Here is a 19,806-nt window from a genome sequence, read left to right on the forward strand (position 1 = left end):
TTGCACAAAGATTATATATTGTTTTTTATTTCAAGTAAGCATTTAATACATGGTAGTTTATGCTGTGAGTCAAGAATGCTTATTTGTTCATTGTTAATGATTTAATTGATTTAATTGATTAATTGTTATTAAGGGCGGGTTTTTAGATTGTTTGTTATATATAAGTTTAAGAATTTTATCATATGTTGTTCTGATGAAGACAGTCTAAGTACTGTGGAAAGCGCTTAACTATTGTGTCTACAATAAATCTAGTTTTTCCAGCATAGTTTCCTGATTCCTGGTGCTTTTTTGCCACTGGTTGGTGATTCATTTATTTGTTGATCGCTGGGATTCACTTGCTTTATAAGGTCATATGATGGTTAGAATATGACTTAATCCTTAATCCCAAAAAAAACAAACTACTACTTTTCACCCCTACCCTTAAATCTGCCTCGATCACCTTTTCCATTGTGTCTAGCAATGGCACTATCATTAAACCTGATTGTTCCACTAAGCTACTAGGCGTTACTATTGACAATCAACTAAACTTTGACTGCGACATTGATCTAACCATCAAGGCTGTTAAAAAGATAGGTGCCCTCTATAGACTTAAGCCCTTTCTTACTGCAACCACCAGGGTGTCTCTAGCCCAAACTCATCTCATCTCTACACTATTGTATGCCTCTCCATCGTATATCAACATCTCAAAAGCCAACCTTCAGAAACTTGCCACAGCCTACCATAGTATTGCCAGGTTTGCCACAGGTTCCCCATTCCGTACTCACCATTGTCTTAATCTCAAAAACCTTAACTGGCTTGAATTTCAAAATCTAATTCTCCTACATCAATTAGTCATCATTTATAAATTCTCCATTACCCCTCGAATACACCCATACTTAACAACCTCATTACCCCATACAAAAATCTTACTTCCCTTCGCTCAGCCAGCAGACTTCTAGTAGCTACTCACAAATCCCATAATAAAGCAGGTGACTCCTTATTTGCTAATGCTGTTGGCTCATACTGGAATAAACTTCCCATAGAACTGACCACTTTAGGCTCATCTCACCTTTTCAAAAAACAACTAAAAAACTATTTTCAATCCCACTGGCTATGTCCCTGCTCTAATCCTGACTGAGCTAAGCTAATTATCCCTTACTATAGTCCTCTCCTTTCTCTTCCACTTGCCTCTATCACTACCAGTGTAGTGCACCTAGCGACCCCCTGCTTATTAATTTTCCTATACTACTTCTCTCCTTTTACTTGTCACATCACTATGACCTGTCATCTCCCCTTTTACTTAACCTAGATGCTTATCTCTTTTCTGCAAATCTCTATCTAAAACCAGTACCCAGGCACCACAGGTTTCTTCCTAAGCTTGTTAATTGGTGTAAATTTCTATAGACTCTTATGTGTTACATTTTCTCTCTCTTATTCTTTATCTAGCAGTCCTACTCTTGCAAATATTATGAGATAATTGATTCCTTACTATTGTTTTAGTTCTTGTTAAAATGCCTCTGCATTGTTACCATACTACATGATAATGTTCCTTTATTTGCATATATATTTTTTATATTTACATGTTAATGCTCCTTTATCTTGCTTATATGTTTTTGTATATTTTACTGTATAGTTAATATTTTACTGTTTTATTTTCTTTATTGTAATTTACTAGTAATAGTGGAACTTTTCTCCTCGGGCCTCTGCTGAAAATGGACATGTATGCAGCCAGACTAGCCCGGTCAACAAATGTAAAATAAAAAATAAATAAAATATGCTGGCTTTACTTATAAAGAAGATCTTTTAATGAATTAATATGATTTATTTCTATTTTACCATGGATTTAACTTAAAAAATTCCCAACGCTGAATGTGTTACAGACTTTCAATGTGGAACTTATTGGAACTTCGAGGAACATGAACTTTTTTAAGACCCCAAATGAGGTACGTTCCTCGTAATGAGGTACACTTGAGAGGCATGCGCTTATGACATAGGTAGCCATACACTTATATAAATGAAAACCATCCATAGTGACATATTTTGTGGACTTAGAGAAAGCTTATGACAGGGTGCCTAGAGAGGAGTTGTGGTATTGTATGAGGAAGTCGGGAGTGGCAGAGAAGTATGTAAGAGTGGTACAGGATATGTACAAGGGTAGTGTGACATTGGTGAGGACTGCGGTGGGAGTGACAGATACGTTTAAGGTGGAGGTGGGATTACATCAAGGATCAGCTCTGAGCCCTTTCTTATTTGCAGTGGTGATGGACAGGTTGACAGATGAGATTAGACAGGAGGCCCCGTGGACTATGATGTTTGCAGATGACATTGTGATATGTAGTGAGAGTAGGGACCAGGTTGAGGAGACCCTGGAGAGGTGGAGACATGCTTTAGAGAGGAGAGGAATGAAGGTCAGCAGGGCTAAAACAGAATATATGTGTGTAAATGAGAGGGAGGGTAGAGGAATGGTGAGGATGCAGGGAGTAGAGTTGGTAAAGGTGGATGAGTTTAAGTACTTGGGATCAACAGTTCAGAGTAATGGTGAGTGTGGAAGAGAGGTGAAGAAGAGAGTACAGGCAGGGTGGAATGGGTGTAGAAGAGTGTCAGGAGTGATTTGTGACAGTCGGGTACCAGTAAGAGTGAAAGGGAAGGTCTACAAGAGGGTAGTGAAACCAGCTATGTTATATGGGTTGAAGACAGTAGCATTGACGAAAAGGCAGGAGTCAGAGCTGGATGTGGCAGAGTTAAAGATGTTAAGATTTGCACTGGGTGTGACTAGGATGGACAGGATTAGGAATCAGTATATTAGATGGTTAGCTCAGGTTGGACAGTTTGGAGACAAAGCAAGAGAGGCGAGATTGCGTTGGTTTGGACATGTGCTGAGGAGGGATGCTGGGTATATTGGGAAAAGGATGCTAAGGATGGAGCTGCCAGGTAAGAGGAAAAGAGGAAGGCCTAAGATAAGTTTTATGGATGTGGTGAGAGAGGACATGCAGGCGGTTGGTGTGAAAGAGCATGATGCAGAGGACAGGAAGAAATGGAGACGGATGATCCGCTGTGGCGACCCCTGACGAGAACAGCCGAAAGAAGATGATGATTGACATACTTTTAGTTGCAAGCATTATACATCACTTATAATCCATCCAGCCACTGTCATTTAAACAGTGCATACCTCATTCAAATCTTACCTTCTTTAAAACTTAATTCTTCGTCTGCATGCATTGGTCGCACAATTTCCATTGTTTTCTATGTTTGCTCCTGCCCTTTTCAAAAGATCCCACATCCAGTTGTTTTATCTCTGTTACTATATTCATTATTTCTAGTACAGTTGGTTTAGACTTTAATTTCCATTTCCTAGTAATTGTTTATTTGACAGCCACCATATTTAAACTCAGCAAGGCCTTACTGTGTCTAGGCAGTTCAGATTTTGTATCATAGCTCACAAAATCATTTCCTTAGTCAAACCAATTTGCTAACCCTTTATTTCTGATAGAGTAGTCTGCAGGGAATTTTTAAAGTCTGCCAACTCATTACACTCCCAGGAAAACATAATCCCAGTTACCTCTTTCTTCCCCATCAAACCTCCAACATTTACTGTCTACCTGAGGAAAAATTCTTTGTAGTCTAATTGGGGTATAAAATACCTATGCAAACACTTCCAAGCAAAGATCCTAAATCTTCTAAACTTTCTTGCATATTTGGGAAACATACATATGTCCCCCATTATTTCTTTGTGAATTGCTTATCCAGTCTGTCTTCCCAATCTTTTCTAACTGCCTCTGATTGATTTTCATAGTTATCATGCAATATTTTGTATGCTCTACTAATTATTAATTTTTAACCGCAGCTGCTGTTGTAGATTCTACTAAAACTCTACTTGTGCTGGTCTTTCGCATAGGATCCCCCTACCTTTTTCTCTTTGTTTCTTTTTTGCCTATACTCTGATATCAGTCCTTGATAGAGAGGGTAATCTGTAGCCTGCAGTCCAAATACATTCTTGGCCTCTTCCCATTCTATTACCTTACCCTCTCCAATTATTTTCTCCCAATATCTTGGTTCTTTTGCCAGTTTTCTCCAATATATTCCACACCCTTCTTGCCTATTGTCTGTATCCCTAATTGCAGTCATCCCTATTGTCAGAATCTCCTTTCTCCATTACTGTATTAGCTTAGTTCTTACGATACTTTCTGCTACTTTGTGAATATAATATTCTGTATGGTTATTGTTATTCTCCTTAAGGATCTGCATCCAAAATCACAGTCTCTCCTTGTTTCTTGAGCCCCCCCCCCCCCATTTCATTATCATCCTTTTCCACTCTGAATTATAACTTTCTTCTTGTGCTATGTATAGGAGCCATAACTGTGTAGCTCTGAAATACCCCTTCAAATTGTGTAATCCCAGACCACCTTGTTCTATTGGGAGAATCAGCTTATCCCACTTGACTTTTGCCATCTTCCCCTCCTAGATAAAATCCTTCAGCTCTTTATTAATTGCCATTCACAATTCTTCTCTGGTTAATAAAAATATGCCTGACCTGTGTATATAACTAAAGGGACTACAGACATTTTAACTGCTTGTATCTTGCTATCCATATCCATAAAACAGAGCTTCCAGTTTCTCAGGTTTTGTATTATCTTTTGTTTAGTCTTTTCCCACATATCCTTCAGTGTCACATCAGTATCCCTTTTAGTCCATAATCCTAAGTACTTCATCTATCATGTCCTCATAAATATGGATATTGCTGAACCAATTAGTGTGTGGGTACATAATTTACAGCTATTACCTTTGTTTTAGCTTCATTAACTTTGTATCCTAAAAAAAGATTTGAAACTGCCTCAAAATGTTCCACAACACTGAAGTGGTGAACCTTTTCTGGTTTTGTCAGGTATAAAATATCATCTGTAAATTGTGCCAGCTTGTCTTGACAGCCAATTATATCCTTGAAATTCTGAGTCCCTTATTTTCTTTGCCAGTTGTGCTAAATATAATGTAAATAATAAATGGGAAAGAGGACACCCCTGCCTGGTTCCTCTGCTCAAACAGAAATTATCAAGGAGAAACCCACCCACTTTAATTTTCACCTCCAATCCCTCAAATATCCTCCTAATCAACCATATCATTTTATCAGGAAATGTAAATGCTTACATTGCCCTGGTCATAAACTCCAAGCTTACTCTGTCAAATACTTCCTCTGCATCAAGACCTACCAACAGCAGTTGTATTTTTTTTTCTTACATTCTGCTTCCTTCTGGATCATCAGTGTTTTGGTAATGTCAAATGTGTGCCTGCCATTCACAAAATCACATTGATCCATGTCTGTCAATTGTGGTATCACCTTTGCTTTTTTTTAGCCATTATAGACATAAACACTTTATAATCATGGCTTAGGATTGAAATGGGCCTGTACTGAAGCTGGATCTTATGGGTCTTTACCCTCTTAATGTATTATAACTACTGCCACATTTTTCCAGGATGTTGGTGCTATTCCTCCTTCTCTTAAAATATTGTTAAACAAAACTTTTTAGATCTTTATCAGTTTTTCCCTACTAGCTTCCAAACTTTCACAGGAATACCATCTATTCCTGGGGACTTTCCTGTGGATTAGTTATGCATTACCATTTTTATTTAATCTCCTCCTATACTGTTAGTAATTGCACTTCATGTGCCTCTAACCTTGGCATGTTTAATTCTTCCACAAACATTTCCATTTGTGCCTTTTCTTGATTTCCATATTTCTCTGTTTTATACAGAATTTCATAAAATTTGTGAAATATTTTAGTAGCTCTATAGGATCTCTTGTTATCTTCCTTGTTATAGGCTCCCTAAGCTTGGCGACAACCCTTTCTACTTTATGTTGCCTGAGTTGTGCTAAAAGTTTTTGTGCTCTGGAGTTATCAAAAACAGTTGCTTAACAGCAATCCTTCTAAATTCATGCATATTATCAAGGTAATACCTTATTTTTTGTTTAGCACTCTGCAATTGCTTGTCTTGTTGTGTGAGAATCCCCCTATGCTGCAATACTTTAACCTTTGTCAGTCCCTCTAAATAATTCTTGTTACTTCTTAACCATATCTCTCTTTCTTTCATTTCCATCCTGTTTTTGAACTCAACTTTAATTTTATCCCACTCCCTAGCTATGTTTTCAAAAGAAATGTTATCTTCTCTAATAACTCCTGAATAATTTCCCCATCCATTCCTTAAATTCCTCTTTTCTCAGCAGATAACTAGGACAGTGCCAGTGTCTCATTTTTATTTCATTACCCTGAATTTTTACTTCTTGATCTGACTTCTACAAGAAGAGTATCTGAGTTACAGGCTTTTATGGTGAGTAACCCTGTCTCATTTTTCACAAAAAATATGGTAACTTTAAAAACAAATATTTCCTTTATGCCTAAGTTTGTTTCATAGTTTACACAAAGCTAGGCTGTTCATCTCTTTTTTCTTTCTCATGTCAAAAAAAATAAGGGAGAAAGACTTCTACACACTTTGAATATCCACAGGAAACTCATACTGCTTTTCACAGAACAAAGACCTTTAGAAATTCTGATCAACTTTTTATCTCCTATGATGGTAATGTACAAGCACAACCTGTGTCTAAACAGACTGTTTCCAACCACTTCAAGAGAAAGTCGGAGGTCCACTGTGCCAGGGCTCTCGCTACGTCTGTGGTATTTTGTAAAGGGGTGGACTCCAGACAATACTAGAATCAACATGTTTGTCATCTGTATGTATCTTTACAAAGCACTACAAACCATAGTTCTTCTCTAGGTTTAGAGCAGGCTATGATAGGACTGATCCCAATGGGCCCCTGGACTTAGAATTTCCTCCTCCCTGTCTTTCTAAGCTCCAGTATTCATCCCGCATAGCTTGGGTTACTGCAGAATTGATCTTATGATGAACACAATACAGTTATATAAGTACACTTACCATAACAGTTGAAGTTCAAATAGATCACTGCTGCAGTGGCAGCTCCCTCCCTCCGTCCCCCTATATTTGCTATGTTTTGCCAGGATGTGGGATTTTTATTTCTTATGTTCCCATTTGGTAGGACTATAGCATTAATCTCTCTTCAGAGGCAAGAAAGTTCTGAAGTTTTGGCACCAAAGCCACTGCTTTTATTCTTAAGGTCTCATGCAGAGAAGGGGCAAAGCTGCATGGGAGGAGCCCAAAATATTTGGAAACTAGTCTGCTGGTTCGATACTTTTCAGAATGTCCCACATAGCTTGGCCTTCTGCAGCAGTGATCTATTAAAATATCTGCTGTTATGGTAAGTTCACCTACAAAGCTGTACTTTACATTTGTATATGCATGCATTTTTGCATATAATTGTTGATCTGCGTGCACTTGCCCTATGCAGCATGTATGATACTTATTAATATTACAGTAAGTAGAACACCATTCTTTTAATGTTCTCTTTTTTATAGGATGGAAAGTATTTGTTTATTTATCTCATTTATTTGTTTAACGGTGTATACTTGAACCTTATTTGTAAAAGCGTTGACAGGGAGCTGTCATTAGCTTGAATTTTTAATATGTGATGTGAATAGGCTGGTGCCTGAAAGAATGGAAAGTGAGTTTAGATGTGAAAATGTCTTTGTATGAGACCTAAATGTTAGTGTTGTACTTGTGTGTTTGTGTGCATGTGTATGCACTTGCATTGTTTGTGGGTGAAAAAAAAGCAAACATAGCAGTAAGACTTCAATACTGTGGAAGGTTGGACATGTTAGTCCTCATCAGTAAGGCAGAACGTCCATCTGTTTTGTAGCTGGTAATTATGGGAATCACAAACTGTAATGATGTGTTAATCACTTGTGATTTTGTATTAAAAAGAGACCTCTTTCCACAAATTTAAAGATCAGCACTTGTGAATATTCTTTGTCATTTAATGAAATTATTTTACAGTGGCCCATTATGAAACTACTTTGGGTGTGAAGATGCTTTGGCCTGAAGTGATTTGGAACTAAGATAGCTGAGGGCATTCATATTAATTGAGTACATTAGTGATACATGTTTATCTGCTAACCAGGCAGACGACACCATAGCAGTACAACATTTTTGTTATTATCCCTTCCCTGAAGACAGATATAGCACACTCAGTATTAAAGAAAAAACATTGTGAGGGGTCTACCTCATTTTAATCAAATGGATTTGTTGGTATTCCTGGCAGAGAAATATTTCACAGCAAAACCGTATTTAGTATATGTTTTGTTTTATCTGTTTAGACTCTGTAATGATCTTCCAGAACACTTACCTAGTATGAACCTATGAACCAATGTAGTTTGCTAGTGTGTTCCACTAGTGCATTTAGTCAAATATTGATGACATCACTTCAGAGGGTGAGATAATAAATGGAAATTGAGACAATACAAAATATACCTTAATTCATTAGGCATTACAGTATACAGTAAAATACTGTGTGTTGCTTTTAGGTATGCATGAAAATACACAATTATATGTATGGTTATGGATGATGTTATCTGTTTATATTGTTTGAGTGCTCTGAAAACCATGATGCACAGTAAGTTTATAAATTGTGTTTTGTGAGCTAAATATTTGGGTTAACTAATGGTATTGAAATAGAAACTGTACTTTTTTCTCAGGGTTTTGTGATATGATTTGCTGAGTTTATGAATTAAATGTTTTAGCTACCTCAGTTATGTTCTTATTCTCTGCTAAGAGAAATGCAGTATTTCATTACAGGCGCCACTAATATACAATGCAGCTCATGTGGATTTGTACAACTTTCTTCTTGTCATAGCTGTTATCACTTGCTTCTCTTCAGTGTTTATATTGACCAGACACACTTCAACTCTTGGGTAGGCGTCACATTGTGGCAGCTCAGCCTCCCCACTGGAAGATGTGATGTTGACCCCCCACAACCTCCCAGAGCATGCGACTACCCTGCTCAACTCCAGTAATCTGCCCCAGAGTACACTGTTTCAGTCACCTCATATGAACACGTGCCCCACCTGTGCAAATGATGATTACTGTTTTCTGCCCATCCCCTAACACATGTGGGTATGGTTTTATGTACAGTGTGGTCAGTCATGTATTGCCCTCTATGGCTTGGATACTATAACACATGTATCATTTTATTCTGTCTTGACTGTGCCATGGCCCATCATTGTGGACCAGACAGCTAGTGCCATAATGTATTGCTCCTGCCTCTTCCACAAATGTGGTTTTGCTGTTGCATGGTCCTTCCCTGCCTGTCTACCTTGCCATTCTGCTGTTGCTATAACTTGTATGTTAGATCCTGACATGATGATCACCTGCTGTTCCATTTGTTTGTGCAATGTCATGTTATGAGGCTTGGCACACACAACTAATGTATTGAGTAAGTCTGGACTATATTGAAGTCCTTCTCCAAAGGTGTCTCAACCCTAGAAGTATCCTTTCAGTAGTCCATCCGCATTATGTTTTGGGTTTCTGCATGGACTGTGTTGTATATAGTGCAGATAAGGGTTATTAAAAGAGCTCTAACACATATCTAGCACTGTCTCCAGCAAACTTCTTATTATATGTGACCAACTTCCTGCATGCATGGTACCTGTGTTAACAGGCCTGTCTGTTAAACTGTATGTTCACCTACTAACCAGGTGACTAGGGAAATCTCCTCACAGGAACTGTTAGTGTAGGTAAGATGTATGACAAATGTATGAATCTTATGAAATGCCCAAGTGTCTTAAATACTTATTCTAAATAATACCTGAACATTATAGACCACCTGGCACTTCAGGGAATTTACGTTCAGGTGTCACATACTTCCTAGCATCCTACTGCAGTCTGAAGTTTGTGTAAAGTCCACATGAACTCAAACAAGTTGTAGTAACACAAGCACAACAATAAAGTGCATGCCCGTCTGTTCTTAGAAATATTCTGGGGAGAAGGTTTATGCACTAAGTTGTAATTACATCAGAAGTAAAAAAATAATCATAACATTTTTCCAGACTAGGCAACATTTAGATTCACAGATGTTTCAAGGCTATTGAGTCAGTGACAGTTTGCACCTTGCTAATTCTTACCCTTAAGTCACACCTGCCGTTTCCAAGAGTATACCAGTCAATCTTGTTTTTTAATACCTTTATTCATTTATCACTTGTGATGTAGGCAAACTTACATTTATATAAAAGTAATCAAACCATATTAACAAGTTCACAGTTACAAACATTATACATCATGTATATTGTTATATATCGTATAGTCTAAGCAAAATTGCATACATTTTTCTATTCCTGCCTTCTCTTAAACTTTATTCCACCTCCAAAGCATATTTCTGTATCTACTGTTCCCACAATTTCCATTTTTTTCTATGTAATTGACACCTACCTTTTTCTAAGGATCCCACTTCCTGTTCTTTTATCTCTGTTGCAATATTCACTAGTTTATGTAGAGGTGGTTTAGATTTTGATGTCCATTTTCTAGTAATTGCTTTTTTGGCATCCACCAGAATTAAACTTAACAAGGTCTAGCTATGTCTAGGCAGTCCAGATCCTGTATGCCAGCTCAAAAAAAAAATTCTTAGTTACACTCTTTTGCTAGGGAAGTATTTCTGACAGTACTTTTCAGGGAAGTTTTAAAGTTTGCCAGCTTATTACATTTCCAAAACTTATGTTTTCACTTACTTCTGTCTTCCCCATCACATTTTCAACTTTGTTATCTATATTGACCAGACACACTTCAGCCCTTGGGTAGGAGTCACTTTGTGACAGCTCAGCCTTCCCACTGGAGGATGTGATGTCTGACATCCGCATAACCTCCCAATCAATCTTGGGGGAAATTTGTAGATGTCCTACCATTCAACCAGGTTGTTCTTAAAAGAAAGTAGTGAGTCAGACAGTTTAACATACTTGAGAAGTCTGTTCTATTGGACTGGGATATGCTGGGTTAACAACTTGTCCTTCCATCGTGTTTTATGTTTAACTGTCAGTAAAGATGTAGGTCCTGGATTTGAGTATTTTCAAAGGTTTTGGACCTGTGGAGGTACTGGAGGTCAAGGATGGCTGGGTTTATAAAGGTGTGGTACTAGCCTTAAGGTAGTCAAAGTAATACTTTGATCTGTAGTGGTAACTTGTTCCATAGGCTGGAAAAACATTGATTTATGAACCCAGCTCTCCAGCAACTCTTGCTTATTTGTTGGTATAGAGTTCAGTCAGTAATATGAGTCTTTTTGTAGTGTCCCTGGTTTTGTAAATTGTAAAAAAAATATAAGGTCAAAAAGAATAGTGTCTTTCATGACTTGAAAAGCAAGATACAGGTCAACTCAGAGCAGCCTAAAGGCTGCTGAATATAATTAGACTCATGCTAATCTATAGTTGAAGGATATAGGGTCTTTAAGTTTCTTGGTTAGTTATCTTTGGGGCCTTTCCAGTTGCCCAATATGTCTAGATTTATGCATAGCAAAGTGGGGGGGGGGGCATTTTATTTGATGGTGGGTCTGATAAGGGAAGACTACGGCGGTAAGATGACTTCTTTGGGTCTTTAAGATATTCCCTTGAAGTTTAACTTGGCCAGATAGAAGAAATCAATGTTTTTCCAGCCTATGGAACAAGTTACCACTACAGATCAAAGTATTACTTTGACTACCTTAAGGCTAGTACCACACCTTTATAAACCCAGCCATCCTTGACCTCCAGTACCTCCACAGGTCCAAAACTTATGAAAACATGATCATCAAATGAGAGGGAAGTGTCCACATAAATACTTAAGTTTCTTATGAATATATCTGTCTGAAGAGAAATGCCATTTATAACTTATCAGGCGGGGACAGTATTTTAGCTGAACATTGCTACTTTACATGTTTTCTTCATTAATTTTAAGTTTGGATCACATGCCCAAGTAATCCATGCCAAACCACTCAAAACTGCAGCATTAATTTTTAAGAACTTCGTTTCAAGGAATACAGAATTTAAAAAAAAAATATTTATTTCATATGCTTGAACTGGTTTACCATCAGAAGGTCGAACCTGACCCCATTGAATGATGGAATCATCGACCTACTTCCGCGAAACCGACAATGTCGAATTCCGACATTGTCAAAATATGACTCACCGTAAACCTTGGAATGGGCTTTAACATGGTTCGAGATGGGGAGAGATTCATAGTTCGACTATGTCGGGTTCGACATTGTTGCCATTCGGCCTCCAGACTTCAACTGAAGTGGATTCGACCGATCCCACTTCGACCTTCTGGTTGTCACCCGTTTAAACTATACTGAATATAATATGATGTTTTGTGTATATACCAAAGGGGATATATTAATTTTGGATAAAATACAGAGGAAATTTACAAAGAGAATTTCTGGGTTGAAAAGTCTTTCATGCCAAGCTTTATGTTTTTTTTTTGTAAATTACAGGTTTATACAAGGAAAATTGTGTAAAGTTTATTAGGCATTAAGGAATGAGGAGCTCTGAATATTACTAAACATTGAGCTTACCGATTCTGTTCAAATTTCTATTCGTTTAAAATTGAAAGATGTAGAACTGTTGCTAGAGCAAAGTCTCTGTCACATTCTGTGGTATGTATGTGGAATTAGCTCCCTCTATTAATTAGACAATCTAAATCATTATATCCATTTAAAAAACATCTTGATAAATGGGTTGATGCTAAGGGTTATACATTTATATTGGAGTCTGTGTTTTGATTTGCATTTTGCCCAAACACAGTTTTTTTTTCAAATTATTGAAACTATTTAGCATGAGATTGTTTTCAGTTCACCAGTTATGTGCATCTTCCTGCTCTTGGTATTTAGTATCAGTGGATGAGCGATTAATGGTGCCCACCTTACTCTCATCAGCAAACTTGGTCAAAACTTCCTTCTGTAATATTGGATTAGATGTCTACAAAATAAATACAAACCAGGAGAGGGCCAAGCACTAATCCCTGTGGTACTCCAGTAGTTACAATTTTAAATTTAGGGATGGTACAAGCAACTTTACAACCTGGGATTTGTTGGATGGACAGTTTGCAATCCAGTGTATAACAGAGGGGTTATAAGTTGGTTTTAATTTTTGTAATACCAGCAAGGAGAGATGGTGTCAGAAGCCTTGTCCAGGTCGAGATAAGCCGTGTGCCCTGACTGACTATTTTCCACAGCCTCTGTAAAATGTCCAAAGAAGCTTACTGTGTTCAGGAGAAAGGACAGAGTCTTCACCAAACTAAACTGACTGGGGTCTAGAGCAGGACCAAGTCTTCACCAAACCAAACTGATTGTGGTCTAGAACAGGACCTAGTCTTCACCAAACCAAACTGATTGTGGTCTAGAACAGGACCTAGTCTTCACCAAACCAAACTGATTGGGGTCTGAATCACCTAAGTTGCCTCGATTGGGTCTGAATCACCTGAGTTGCCTGTGTCATTTGAAATGAGTTCTGCTATGATACATCTTATGGATGTGTATATATGGTTGGGAGTTATCCAGGTCTACTGCAACTGTGAATGACTGAGGACACTGTTGCATGGAAATACGGGCTACCACTACATTGTTTTTCCTGTTCAAGGAAGTAAAATTCACCATTTTCTGAATTTCTAGCAGTTGTAAACATTTGAGTCGAGCAAGTCCCCAAAAGTAACAGTTGGCAGGTTATTCAGAGGTACAGCTAGTGTGTGATGAGGGGGACATCCACCCCAGGTGCAGGCTGTTGGGGGGAAGAGATCGGTAGTATCGGCATGCATTTTCTGGATGCAGATGTTGAATTTGTGGTCAGGTCTGAAACCCTTGAGTGCTCTGCGTATGATCTAGTGCAATACTTACACTCAGAAATGAATGCTAATACTGCATTTTTGGTCAGGATGAAGTGCCCTGTGGTATGTTGGTCATTAGATTACAGCAAACCACTTGTTATGCACTCTGGGAATTACTGTGCTGTTGTACTGTATGTTGCTGGTAGTACTTAATTATTGCTGACTTACACTTTGTAGTTCATTGTATAAACCTTCCTAATTTAAACGATTCTGAAATGAATACCAGTAGTATAGGTATTGATGCTTCTGCTCATTGGTTCAGAATGTCTTGGTTACTAAAGGTGAATAATTGTACTCTTGTTTAAATTATTTCCCATCTGCTGCTGAAGGACACTGGCCATGCAGTCAGCTGCATACATCTTAAGGAAATGCGCTTGTTTGCCTGTTACTGTTGAAGCTACCAGTTTCTCTGTACATCTGTTGTTCATATCCTTGATCACTTTACATTTTGGTTGTCAAGTTTTTATCTCAGTCTTTAAAAAAATCATAATTCTTGTAATTTATGTTATTGCCTACATTTTCACTTCACATTTCAGAATTCTGTAATGATAATAGCAGTAGTATTTTGACAACTTAGACTTTACAATAAGGAATCCCATAGCATATACGTTTTTAAGTGATTTACTGAAACCGTGGTTTCGTAATTTTTACTGATGTATTGGAGTGTATTACTCACATGAATCTTCACTTAAAATTTTTAAGTGGCAAAAAGAATTTCACAGTAGGTATGAAATGAAGTGAAAATGTTATCATTTATCTTGATGAGATAGTGCAGAGAGGCAAAAATCTTCCCCATTCTTCTTGATAAGGTAGTGGATGGAGAGAGTTCATTGTGCATGTCTCAGATTACTCTGTCAGTGCTTCACCCTGAAGGGAATGTCATTTCAGTGTATAAGATGTAGTGGAGAAGGCATTACTGATGGGGTGTGGCATTGTAGGAGGTGAGGCATGTTTGAACTTACTACAGGATTTTTAGATCATGTGGGAACCTGTAGTTGCAGTGAAAAGTTGGAGGGGGATTTTAATGCAATCTTTATATATATATATATATATATATATATATATATATATATATATATATATATTATTGGCAGGATGGGGTTTCTGAAAGAGGAAATTATGCTTTTGTGCCATGTGTTATGGATAATGACCATCTTTTGTTAAGTCATTACTGAATCAGTATTTAAGAGGTCCTTAGCAAGAGATATTTGTAAAAGATGGCTGCTATGGTGTTCTATTTAGCGTGATTTATACATGATAGTTGCTGCATACTATGGGCAAATGCAGCTTTTTTATTTTTGATAAATGGTAAAACTGCGAAAAATTACTGATTTTTAGCTCATGTACTTTGCATACATCTTGAAGAAGAAATAGATAAGCTTTATGGGAGTGATGTACTTTTGCTACAAGGTTTAGTTATATTGCAATATAGTACCCCTCAAAGAAGTTCACATAGGTTATTGTAATCCATGCTGGATTGACAACAGATGTGTGCATGAAGTCAGTAATAGACAATGTCTGGCATCACAACAGCTGTGCACCATTCTGTGTGAAAGAGCCAGTTGTTAGACTCAGGTTGAAGAGGTTGAGGAGTAAATCTGCCACTGCTTGCTTAATGCTGCTGTTTTTGGGTAATGAGGTATGTTACTCCCTATGGGGTGAGGTACTCATCATCTTGGAGACTACCTTCATTACATGCTCTTTCATGATGATTGGTGGCTTGATTACATCAGGGATAAGTGGGTTTGGAATAGAAGTCTTTGTGCTGAAGTTGGCACTCAATTTATCTACCAATATACTGGCAATATCAACTGGTTCAGAATAGCTAGTACCATTATTAATAAGGTCAGAACAATGTTGGGTGTTATTTTTTTATTTTTCTGACATAACTAAAGAAGGAGTTGTAGTTGTTTTGGCTTTTGTACCTAGTCTAAGTTCATGGGATGCCTTCATTCATCTTATATCCTTTTAAGTTTCTTATCTATCTGTTTGATGTTCTCCTTAATTTGTTTTTTTTTTTTGGGGGGGCGGGTCATTTGCTCTGCTGTATTGGTTTAGCAATTTCTTCATTTTATTACATAGTTTATAAATGCTCGAGGAACACCATCTTGCTTTACTTTTAGACCACCCAATTTGCTTGGGTCTAGTTGGGACTGCCAATTTAAGATGTTTGTCCATTTGTGAGTAAAACTTCTCTGTACAACTCTTTGCAATATGAATACTATGTTATGGTAATACCCTTGTACTTGAATTTAGAGATTTAATCATAGAATTGTAGGAGATGTGTACTTTTGAAGTCCCTAAACTCTGTGATATATGTTTCTGCTGGTTTGTAGGTTTTGATGGCAAAAGCTACTAATGTGTGGTGTGGCTTAACCAGTGAGGGGGTGAAGTACTTTGGGGATGGCACATATAGATGCTAAGTTTGTTAAGACCAGGTCAAGTATATTCTTTTCTCTAGCAAGTTATTTAATAATCTGTTCTAGAGATTTTTTATTTATAAAATCCAAGAATTTTGTGCATATTCTACGTTGGTAGCATAGGTTCCCAAGTTAATCATTGGGTACTGAAGACCACCTAGGTTAAGAGCATTCCTACTTATTAGGAGTTAATATTTAGGAATGTTTTAAGATTTTTTTGAGACATGAAGGGGGTTCTGTGAAATACTGTGAGCTGGCAGTTGATATTTTATCATGGTTTTCAAATCTATGAACTTCACTTCAAGGTCTGTAGTTATCTAAATATGGATATAGTTTCCATTGGGTGTAAATGAGTGATATTCACAAAACCCAGGTACTGGGGGAGTGATCTCCAAGCACTTAAACCAGGTTTCTGTCACAATACGTAAATGTGCTGCAACTGCAGGAGGGCCTCAAGTTCCAATAGTTGGTTGTTCAGACTTCTAGCATTAAGTAGCGCCACTTTGATATCATCTAGTGATTGCGATGTTTATGAAGCTAGGTTGGGAGGATCATCAACTGGATCCTGCTTAATAGAGGCTTAGTGAGTGCTACAAAAGCTTTCATCAATATGGGGAAGTAGGCTTTCCAAGATGGTTGCACACTGAGTAGCAGCTTAATTTCAGCTCTCCCAGTGTGAAAACAGAAACTCAGAAAAGAGGGACAGTCAATTTTTTCTTTTTGGGTAAATTTCAGTAACTGCCTACTAAGTGCATTGTCTGGATGACAGCAAAAAAGAAATTCAGAGAACCTGAAATCAAATCAATCACAAAAGGTGAGGCAAAAATACTGCCTGGGAAGAATCCAGCAGCTGTTCAGCAAAAAAGAAATTCAAGCTCTAGCTTTGGTGCAAGACATGACTTTGTCTAATCTAGATGGAAAGTTAAGTCAAATGCACTCAGAGCTGATCAAAATAAATAAAACACAGAAGGAGTAAATCAATTCAAATAGGCTGGAAAATGGAAGAAACTTTAAATAGATATTCAGATGAGCTAATAAAACTGCAAAAATCAGAGGATAAAATGAAGAAAAGTCTGTATGAGTATGTGACTGCTCAAGAAGAAATGTTTTAAAAAAATGGTAGAATTAGAAGACAGTGCATGTAGGGAAAAGTGAGATTTTCTGCTGTACCAGAGAAACTGGAAGGAATAGACTGTATTAATTTTATAAAAGCACAAATAAGCAACTGGTCTGATATTCCACATCAGAGGTTGTTAATTGAAGGGGCACATTGTGTGTGTGCTCCAAACCTGGCCATGAGAAAGCAACCAAGACTTTTAAAAGTAAAGATGCAATCCTACCAGCAGAAAGAGTTGATTCTAACACAACTGTGGCAAAAGGACAAAGTACTAAAAGTGAGAGATAGTAGAGTATTTGTGGAAAATGATTACTCATTGTACACCGGGAAGAAGAGGATTGAATTTATTCCAGCAATCGGGGAATGTTGAGAAGGAGGTGTGAGATTCAAGCTGCTGTATCTACAGAATATTTTTTTCCTGGAGGGTCAAAGTCATTTTTTGATGCAGAACATGCAAAGGAGGAAATTAAAAAAGCTTGTCCAACAAAAGTGAGGTACCAAACAGAAGGGGATTATGATTCTTATTTCTCTGATAATAAAGTTCATAGAGAGACTATGCCATTAAAACATTTTCCAATGTTCCAAAGGGAAATGCTTGAGAGCACGAAAAAAGCAAAGGGGTTGACTAGAAGAACTAGGAGTACATTAGAAATGAACCAGCAAGTCAGAAATTAATGAACAATTGTGGGATTACAGAGCATCAATTTCATTTGTGAAATATGATGGTACAAGAAAATATAGAAATATTGGACTTTTTGACTTTGTTAAACATGTAGGCGTCTCCAAAACATATGCCCAACTTCATATCATTAATGTTGGGAAGAAAAGTAAGGAGAGGAGAAGAGGAAGGAAAGGAGATAACTATAAGTAAAATAAATTTTGTTCTTTATAATATGTGACATATACTGCATGTTGTATAGTAGTTTTTTCAGTTATTTTTTGTATAATAGGGATACTAAAGCAAAACAATGACCATATTTTCTTTTGCTTCTTCTTTGTTTCTTTCTTCTTGTTCAGTTTTAATAAATGTAGGCACTACAGTGTACAAAGAGAAGAAAGCTTTGACAAAATAGCATGATATAAGTAAAATTGATTTGTTTTTCACCACTTTTGCACAGGGAAATGACTGGATTAAGGCCCATGGGTTGATCTAATAACAAGCTTTAAGGGGAAGCAAGTAAATAAAAGAACACTGAATATAATGAAAAGTTTCCCTCTAGCAAATAAATGTTCTCAGTGCAACATGAGATGCTTGAAGTAGAAGGCAACTGTGTATCTGGTTTTCATGTTTAAATGGAGACAAGCTGATAAGGGTAATAAAAACAGTCAAGACATTCTTTCAATGGCTAGAAGATAATGTTTTCTGAAAGCATTCAAGTTGTTTTCTACATCTGGGGGAGGAATAAAGATAAGACAAAACAGAAAGCTCTTAGTGTAAGTAGGAGCAAAGGTTGTACCATGTGTCTTAGCATGGACAGCCTTCATTATTGAGTAATTCAAGCCCGTGAGTGTGGCTGTCAGTCTGGGACAACTGTTCCTATTAGGAGGGTTAAATTTCATTATTTGAAGATATACATATTTTTTGTGTTTGTATTAAGTTAATAGGTTCTGGGGGTGTTTTGTGTGTGTGTGTGTGTGTGTGTGTGTGTGTGTGTGTGTGTGTGTGTGTGTGTGTGTGTGTGTGTGTGTGTGTGTGTGTGTCTGTGTGTGTTTGAGGGCTTTCATTAAAACAAAATGGCTTGTTAGATATGTCAATGGTTTAAATGGATATGAAAAGAAACAGCTGTATAAAAGATCAACCTGATAAACGTTAGTGGATGTATGTAACACAAAAGCTGAAACTAGACATTTTAGAAAAGCTGTTCTACATAATAGGTGGGAATAATAACTTCTTAACATAATGACAATAGCTTCCATACTATCTTTACATGTGAATGGACTCACAGATATTTACAAAAAGAAAGAGTGAACTATATTAAAAATGCATAGTGCAAATAACTATGCTACAGGAGACATATTTGGAAAGAAATGCGCGTGTGAATTTTTATAAATAAAGGATTTCAGAATGCTTAGTCAGCAGAATATCTGGGACCAACAAAGAGGGGTTACTTGTATTAATTGCTAGAGGAGCTCCAGTAGTGATAGAAGAGGAAAAAAAGGATAATAATGGTAGATTTGTAGTAGTAATGGGCTACTGGCATGGGGCGAGGATTACACTGGCATTTATTTATATTCCACCTGTGACGATGTGAGTTATTGTCAGCTATGCCAGGAGAAGTAGGGCATTGGATGTGTAACATATGCCAGCATAGCTAGCTGGAAATTTGTAAAGAGTTATATGCCATTTGTTTATCAAACTGATTTGTACAGATCCTTGTGTTGAAAAATGTAACAACAGTGTGGCCTGCTAGACAGAAAAAAGAAATATACATGCATTATTTTAACTGTTTGACAGAGGAATCTGGAACAAAAGGTTAATCTCAATCCACCTAACTTTGAAAATAGTTTGAAATTAAATTACCTGGTTTAGGCCATAAAGATTGTATCTTA

This window comes from Protopterus annectens, chromosome 7.part0 (assembly GCF_019279795.1).
Source record: "Protopterus annectens isolate FY-2018-M chromosome 7.part0, PAN1.0, whole genome shotgun sequence".
NCBI lineage: Eukaryota > Metazoa > Chordata > Ceratodontiformes > Protopteridae > Protopterus > Protopterus annectens.